The following is an 8,462-nucleotide window of genomic DNA, read 5'->3' as shown; positions in this document are numbered from 1 at the left end:
TAAGAAAGCTCAATGCTGTGTAAAACTTGGGAATTTTTTCCTTCTCTCTCTTCTTCCCTCCCTCCCTTCCTCTCTCCCGCCCTCTTTCCTTACTTTCCTCTCTCCCTCTTTTCTTTTCTCTTTTCTTTTCCTTTCCTTTCTTTCCTTTCCTCTTTCCTTCTTTTCCTCTCTCCTTCCTTCCTTCTTACTTTCTTTGATTTGTTCAGTTCATTCGTTCATTTATTTTTACAGTTTAACAATTTTTAATGGTATAGATTGGTTACAGGAATGGGATTTTATTTTCAGATCCATGAATAAATCAAAATTATTAATGCACTTTTTGTTCAAAAGAAAAAGGATAGAAAAAAATAACGTGATACTTTGATTCCAGAATATCTGTCTATGCATCCCTGCATAGCCTATGTGGGCAAATATGGCAGATCATTTGGGACATATAAGTAAAATTTGAATGACATAGACCTGGGAATTGTTTAAAGTGTGAAACAAGGAGCACCAAATGAGGCAAATGTAATTAGACTTTTCCTAGTTATGTGACAGCACTGGTAAATAAAAAGCAAAAACAAAAATGGTAAGGGTAGAATAAAGATAGAAACTAAAGCAAAAAAGAATAAATAGTACTGGTTCTTCCAGTTACTGGAAAACCTTCAGATACTTCTGCTGTTGTTGCTACTTAAGTAGAAATGATATTTACTTATAAGGTAAATACTCCCCCCCTTGATTAAAGAGGAAATAATTTGAAAATGATTAACTGAAAGACAGGGATCTTCTAGCACAATCCCTGGCAGGTGGAACCAAGGTCTTAGGCAATTATATGGGAGAAAAGTTTACAAGAAATATGAGAAACTTTTAGAGGTGACCAGATATAGGCAGTAAATGTGCAATGCCCATTAGAGGTAGAGAGAACACTCTAAAAGACCCACAGGTAAAATGTGGAGGATACAGATATGCTCTGGTAAAAGACTGAAAATTATGAAAGGAGAATTAGTTTTGTGTTTTGTTACCATTACATTAAAGTATAATTGAGATGGTATTATGTGCAAATGGAGAGATTTGAACCTACTATTTTTAAAATTGGAGGTGAGCCGAATATACCCTTTACCTGATTAAAATTGGACATTTGAGGGGCTTCCCTGGTGGCGCAGTGGTTGAGTGTCCGCCTGCTGATGCAGGGGACATGGGTTTGTGTCCCAGTCCGGGAAGATCCCACATGCTGCGGAGCGGCTGAGCCTCGCGTCCGGAGCCTGTGCTCCGCAACGGGAGAGGCCACAACAGTGAGAGGCCCCCGTACCGCAAACAAACAAACAAACAAACAAAAATTGGACATCTGAAAAGCTTTGAAATATCTCTGACCATCTTCTATAATAAATATTAACAAATACAGAATTCTGGGAATATAATAAGATATTATTCCTCTGATTAAGAAATGGATCCAAGTAAGGGTATTTATTTCCAATAACTAACTTTTTAACAACTCCTTCTGGCAGTAGGTTCATAGAGATTGACAGTAAGGCTATTGGGCAGCAAACAAGGCAATTTCACTAAGAGACTTTTCTGGAAGAGATATGATAAAGAAATGCAACAAGACAAAGGTTATTGATATGTCAAAATAAATTTAACTAGCCCACTCTTACCCATTCTTTTTTATAATACAACCAAACATTATCCACATTTATGTGGAGTGGACTTCAGTACTTTCTCATGTTTCTCTAAATGGAATATTTAATTCACTGGTATACTATCATAAAGGAATACAACAGCATTTAGACTGTAAAAATCATTAGAATCCATTGATGCATTAAGTTGAAAGTATAGTGATAATTGCTTCCTTAGAGAGACAGGAAAATAGGACAGTAGTCAGCAATATAACAAATAAAGACTGGATGATTTAACCAGACAAAATTCAAAATTGAGCAGAGTCTGTGAAATGTTGGGGACGATTATCATGGGCTGAAGTATCTCTCCAAAAATGAGAAATAAAGTCCTATTTTTTACTGATCCTCACAACAAAATGGGTAGTACAGAAACTAATAGGAAAATTTGGGTTCTACTGAATCACATCTCTCATTTAGGAAGAATGGTGGACTCTATCCACAAGGTCCTGAGACTTGTATTTGAATGAGGCCTAAAAATAAATAAGTATTAAAAGATATTAAAAGACTGTGGCTCAAACATTGCTTGAAGAACATTGTGATGCAAACACTCAAATAATTTTAAGAGTTGCTGAAATTAAAAGAATAAAGAATGAAGCCTTTGGTAGGAATTAAAAATTACACCTCATTGAAGATTGCTTGGATTTTGGATTTGAAATATGTTTACTGTAGCGTATTGGTATCTTGTCACTGGGCATAAAAAGAGACATCTTTCAACATAATATGACATCAGCATGCCCAGTGAACAGAGAAACCTATCATGTTATGTTAAACATCAGAGAAATATTTGAATGAAGTAGAAGCAGTTCAAAATTCAAGATCATGTGACAGGAAATGTTAGAGGGAGTCCATTTTCTTTATGAAAAGCTTACTTTGATACCTTTAGAGGCAATGTTGGAGACCTCAGGACCTCACAGTTTATAATGTCACGTGGTTTGAACCACAATTTCACTTGCAACCAAGGAAAAAACAGGCTTTCTGATTTACTGGTGACAGTCCCTGGATTGAAGGTCATGTTATTGTTTGGGAATCAGTAAAAATAAGCCCTGAAGTTGGTCATATCTAGGTGAAGGAAGGTGGGAGTAAATGTATGCCATAAATACAGATGAATGTTCAGTATTGAGCAGTGTAAGAGGAATTAGATATATCCTCAGAAAAATGTTAAAATATTTACAGACTCTTGGACTAAATACGATAGTTTTGAGATGCAACCAAGCAAATGGATCCTAGATGACTGGACACCACAAATATCAGGTATTTAGTTACAGAAGTTCTTCTGGAAATTTAGAGGAAGAATTAAGACTCAGTAGCTAGCACAGAAGGGGGTTGGGATTTTAAAGCAGATGCCTTTGGCAGATCCTTTGTACCAGACACTTTGGTAAATGAAATAAAGCAACACAATGGTGTTCAAGCAATCCAAAGAGAGGCCAAATGGTGAAATGTTCCTTTTACATTCACTAAATCTCTGTTGTGTTAAAGGATTGTACTTAGTATCATCAGGAAAAAAATAAAGTCTAAATATAGATTAAGAAGAATTCCTTGACGTCAAAGACCTATGCACAAGGACAAACAGATTATATTGGAACTTACTACCCAATAGAAAATTTCACAGGGCAATCCTCAATTCTGACTGCATTTTTTGTTTGTTTTTTTTGGCTTTGCACACATCACCTTAATGCCCAATGACAAAAATATATGTGATAGTTTAATCAGCACTAGCTCAAACAAGCCAAGCAGGAGCTTTAGGAACAAAGTTTGAAATTCTGAATCATACCACAGTTAAAATACTGGAGTCTTACCATTATATTGAAAAATATTTGCTAAACTTAATATGTGCATTATTGGGAGCTCTATTCCAAGACTAGTCCTGACTGATAGTTAGTATTGAAAGAAAATAAAATAATTTTCGAGGGATTGAACATGTTTTTAAGTTGATAGGACCCCACACATATCAACAAAGCTGGAGAGGTTGTGGACACTCACCAAAAAGAACTAACGATTATTTTACCCTTTATGAAATCTAATACTTTAAAGATCAGTGGCCACAAATGCTAGCGGTCTGCTAGTGGTCTTAAGTCCAAACATGAATTTAGGTATAAAGTTATTGTTGTTTAAATTTTTTTATTACTTTCAATCAAAGAAAATTTAATAATTTTATACAAGTCAAAAAATAAATGTTAAAATTAGCAATATTAATTCAGTGAAAAAGGTCTAGTTTGAGAACATTAAATTACTGCATGAAAAATAAATCTGATATAATTGACAGTCGGGACACAGCTTCTTTTGAGTTTATCATGACTAAAGCTATGCCTTATGATGGTTCAAGACTTCCCCAATACTTTAAGTAAGAAATACCAGTATCATGAAACTTTCTTTTGGAAAAAACAATGCGATTGTTTTTGGTCCTCCTTGACCAGAATAAATCTTTACTTATTTATTTGCCATTTCTTTTTTAATACCTGATACTGTTCCAGATGACTATTTTTATTGATTGATTGATTGAGTTTTGTCTGCATTAGGTCTTCATTGCTGCACGTGGGCTTTTCTCTAGTTGCAGCCTGGGGGGGGGGGGCTACTCTTTGTTGCAGTGTGCAGGCTTCTCATTGTGGTGGCTTCTCTAGTTGTTGAGCATGGGCTCTAGGCATGTGGGCTTCATTAGTTGTGGCATGCAGGCTCAGCAGTTGTGGTTCACAGGGTCTAGAATGCAGGCTCAGTAGTTGTGGCAGATGGGATTTGTTGCTCCACAGCATGTGGAATCTTCCCAGGACCAGGGCTTGAACCCGTGTCCCCTGTAGTGGCAGGTGTATTCTTAACCACTGAGCCACCAGGGAAGTCCCCTCCATTTTTTAAAGTAATTAATTTATTTACTTATTTTTAAGGTCAACTGCCATTTTATTGGAGGCACCATCATGGGACTAAAAGCCAGGGCTGTCACCATTAGCTCAGCCATGGAAAGAGGAGGGTGTATACTGGATGAGAAAGGGCTTAGCACCCTATATCATTGCCCCACCATCCCTAAAAGCAGGAGGAGGTGGGTCACCTTGGCATCTCCAGCCTGGGCTGCTCCCAGAGAGGGAAAAGCAGAGCAGAGCAGTGGAGGGGGTCTAGAATTCAATGTGCAAGACTCTGGTGTCAGCTCTTGTAACCTTAATGTCCCACCAAACCCCCAGCCTGTGCCTTTTAAGGAAGGGCCTGAGGAAGGAAGCTGCCATGGCTCAGGCTGGCCCATAGCTAGTGAGAGTGCAGGATTAAGTGGAAGAAGAAGAGGCTCTCAGGAGAAAAATGACAGGAACAGAGAGAAGACCATGAGAGGGTAGGAGAATTCCAAGAATGAGGCAGGAACAGCAAAGTGGCAGGCCAAGGCCTTTTGGGGTTTCCCTGAGCAAGTTCAAACCACTTCTGGAGACACTTCTACTGTTCCCATGCTCAGGGCTCACCTTGAAGGAATTGCTCCAAATCTTCTCACACAAGTCAGTGAGGGTGGGGAAGTAATGCGAGAAAGGGTAGCAGAGGGTCCTTGCAGGGCAACGATTCTTCCTGACTCCAGTCCCAACCACCAATCCTGTCAGATTTGCAAATGTAGGATGTGCAGCATCAGCCCACCACCACTCATATATAGTGGCTGTCCGAAATTCCTTCCCAGTATAGTGGCTGTCTGAAATTCCTTCTTCATGCTGGATCCAAGGCCCCAGGTTCAGGGAGTAACATAGAAGCAGACCCCCTTGGTAAACTGCTTCTGGCAGCCTGGGTTCATCAATCTACAGTGAACCAAGCTGAGACTGTAGAGCCAGGACACATCCCAAAGCGCTTCCCAGCTTGTGTTGGCCATGCAGCAGGCATTCAGGGAGTAGATGTATGGAGGGAGAAGGAGAGGGAGAGAAAGAGGGGGAGGGAAGGAGAAGGGAAGGGGGAGGGGGAGGGGGAGGGGAAGGAAATCCTGCTTGTGTTTGATCTGGTGCAGGGTGCTCAGAGCTGCTCCTGGTCAATTCTACTTGACACCAATGCAATCCTAAACAGAAATGCAAATACAAGTATTGAAAGTATATGGAAGTATTATGTTTGTGAAACAGTTTTCTGGATGATGTAAAAACTACTTATTTCGAGGACTTCCTCTTCACCCCAAGACAGAGTTACAAGGAAACAACACAGAACTGGAAAAAAAAATGTGTATATGAGAAAGGGGAAATAAAGTGAGCCCTAAAAGTGTCCCCACTAAATGCCTGAAGAGACTACTGGCAATGGCAATAGTGGAACCCAGGCAGACCTGCCTGTCACCCTGAGTTGAGAAGAAGGAACTGAGAGTCTGTAGAGACCAAGACAACTGGAGGTTTTAGGGAATAGTACAGGTGAGAAGTAAGTTGTACAGAAAGAGAGCTTCAGAGATCTGAATGCAATTTAGTACTGATCAACACATGGGTTTGAGTAAAATACCTGAGGTCAGGAAAAGAACCACCTGAAACAGGTTCAAAGAAAAATTTTTCTACAGAGCAATTAATAATTTGTGTTCCACTAGCTAAGGTGGAAAAATGTTGTAAATCATGGGGTATTGAGTAGAATAATCAGAAAGCTGTTGTTTCATTGGTGAAATAAAATTAGTCCAAAACTATAGACTTACTCTAGATTATGTAAGTTTGAAACTACATGCAACTAAAACGATTGGATTGAAAACAACAAGAATATTTTTAGATATGTAAAAATATCTAGTGATCAACAAGGTAAAATTCAATGTGTCTGGCATTGCATCCAAAAATTACCAGGCAAGCAAAGGATAAAAATGTGACCCCCAAATCAGGAGAAAATAAATCAAAAGAGACCAGAAATGATACCAGTAGAAACCATATGCTGAATATCTCTCTCTGTCTCTCTGTCTCTCTGTCTCTGTCTCTGTCTCTCTGTCTCTGTCTCTCTTTCTCTCTCTCTCTCTCTCTCTCTCTCTCTCTCTCTCTATATATATATATATATATATACATATACACACACATGTATTGTTAGTTTGCTTATTTTTATTTTTATATGGTTTGGCATATATACACATATATGTGTGTGTGTGTGTGTGTGTGTGTGTGTGTGTGTGTATATACACACACACACAGAAATATATGCCATTGTTGTACTTGATTTTTTACATAAATTATCGTTATAGCAGCATGCCTGTTTAAATGTCTTTTTCAATAATGAAGTTTGAAATGCTAAGTCTCTTTTTTAAATCTACCATTTAAAAATACTATCTATTGTATTGGGTTTTAGACATTCTTTTTATTGAAGTATAGTTGATATATAATGTTATATTAGTTCAGGTGTTCAGCATAGGGATTCAGTATTTTTACAGATTATACTACACAATAGGTTATTACAAGATATTTTTAACTCCCTGTACTATGCAATATATCCTTGTTGCTTATATATATTTTACATAGTAGCTCATATTTTTTAATGCTATACCCCTAATTTGCCACACCTTCTTTGCTTTATCCTTTGTTAACAAGTTTTTTTATATACCTGTGAGTCTATTTATGTTTACACATACACTCATTTGTATTATTTTTTTAGATTCCATATATAAGTGACATCATACAGTATTTGTCTTCCTCTGTCTGACATTTCACTTAGTCTAATATTCTCTAGGTCCATCCATGTTGCTGAAAACGACAAAATTTCATTCTTTTCTTCTGGCTGAGTAATATTCCTTTATATGTATATGGTTATATATATATATTCATATATATATATATATATATATATATATATATATATATATATATTCACATCTTCTTATGCCAGTCCTTCGTTGAGAGGGTACTTGGGTTGCTTCCATATCTTGGCTACTCTATTTAGATAGTGCTGCTATGAACACTGGGGAACATGTATTTTTTTGAGTTACTGTTTTCATTTTTCTTTGGATATATATCCAAGAGTGGAATTGCTGGATCATATCATAGTTAGATTTTTGGTTTTTTGAGGAAACTCCATACTGTTTTTCATAGTGGCTGCACCAATTTACATTCCCACCCACGATGTACAAGTCTTCCCTTTTCTCCACATCCTCTCTAAAATTAGTTATTTGTAGACTTTTTAATGATAGCCATTCTGAAAGGTATGAGGTGATATCTCATGTTGACTTGATTTGCATTTCTCTAATAATTAGTGATGTTGAGTATCTTTTCATGTGCCTGTTATCCATCTGTATGTCTTCCTCGTAAAACTGTTTATTCACTTCTTCTGCCCATTTTTTGATTAAATTGGGGTTTTCTGATATTGATTTTTATGAGCTATTTGTATATTTTGGATATTGACCTCTTGTCAGTCACATCATTTGAAAATATTTTCTCCCATTCCATAGGTCATCTTTTCATTTTATCAATGGTTTCCTTTCCTGTGCTTTGAAGTTTCATTAGTTTCCATTTGTTTATTTCTATTTTTATTTATTTTGCCTTAGGAAACTGATCCAAAAAATATTGCTATGATTTATATCAAAGCATGTTCTGCCTATGTTGTCTTCTGGGAGTTTTATGGTGTTATGTCTTATAGTTAGGTCTTTAAACTATTTTGAGTTTATTTTTGTATATGGTGTGAGGGAATGTTCTAATCTCATTGTTTTACATGTGGTTGTGCAGCTTTCTGAGCACCACTCCACTCCATTGTATATTCTTGCCTTCTTTGTCATAGATAAATTGACCATAGGTGCTCTCTATTCTGGGCTCTCTATTCTATTCCATTGATCTATGTATCTGTTTTTGTGCCAAACCATGCTGTTTTGATTACTGTAGCTTTGTAGCATAATCTGAAGTCTTAGACGGTTATATCTCTAGCTTT

General features: G+C 37.1%; 1 pseudogene; it reads right to left on the bottom strand.

The window, feature by feature from the left end:
• Positions 1-4,920: 4,920 nt before the first annotated feature.
• LOC113612412 (sperm-egg fusion protein Juno-like) lies at positions 4,921-5,511 on the bottom strand (annotated as a pseudogene).
• Positions 5,512-8,462: the final 2,951 nt, after the last annotated feature.

The sequence above is a fragment of the Aethalodelphis obliquidens genome, unplaced genomic scaffold (assembly GCF_003676395.1).
Source record: "Aethalodelphis obliquidens isolate GAN/ISIS:26980383/991018 unplaced genomic scaffold, ASM367639v1 scaffold76, whole genome shotgun sequence".
Classification (NCBI taxonomy): domain Eukaryota; kingdom Metazoa; phylum Chordata; class Mammalia; order Artiodactyla; family Delphinidae; genus Aethalodelphis; species Aethalodelphis obliquidens.
The sequence above is the reverse complement of the archived record's forward strand: the minus strand, read 5'-3'. Positions and strand labels throughout refer to the sequence as shown.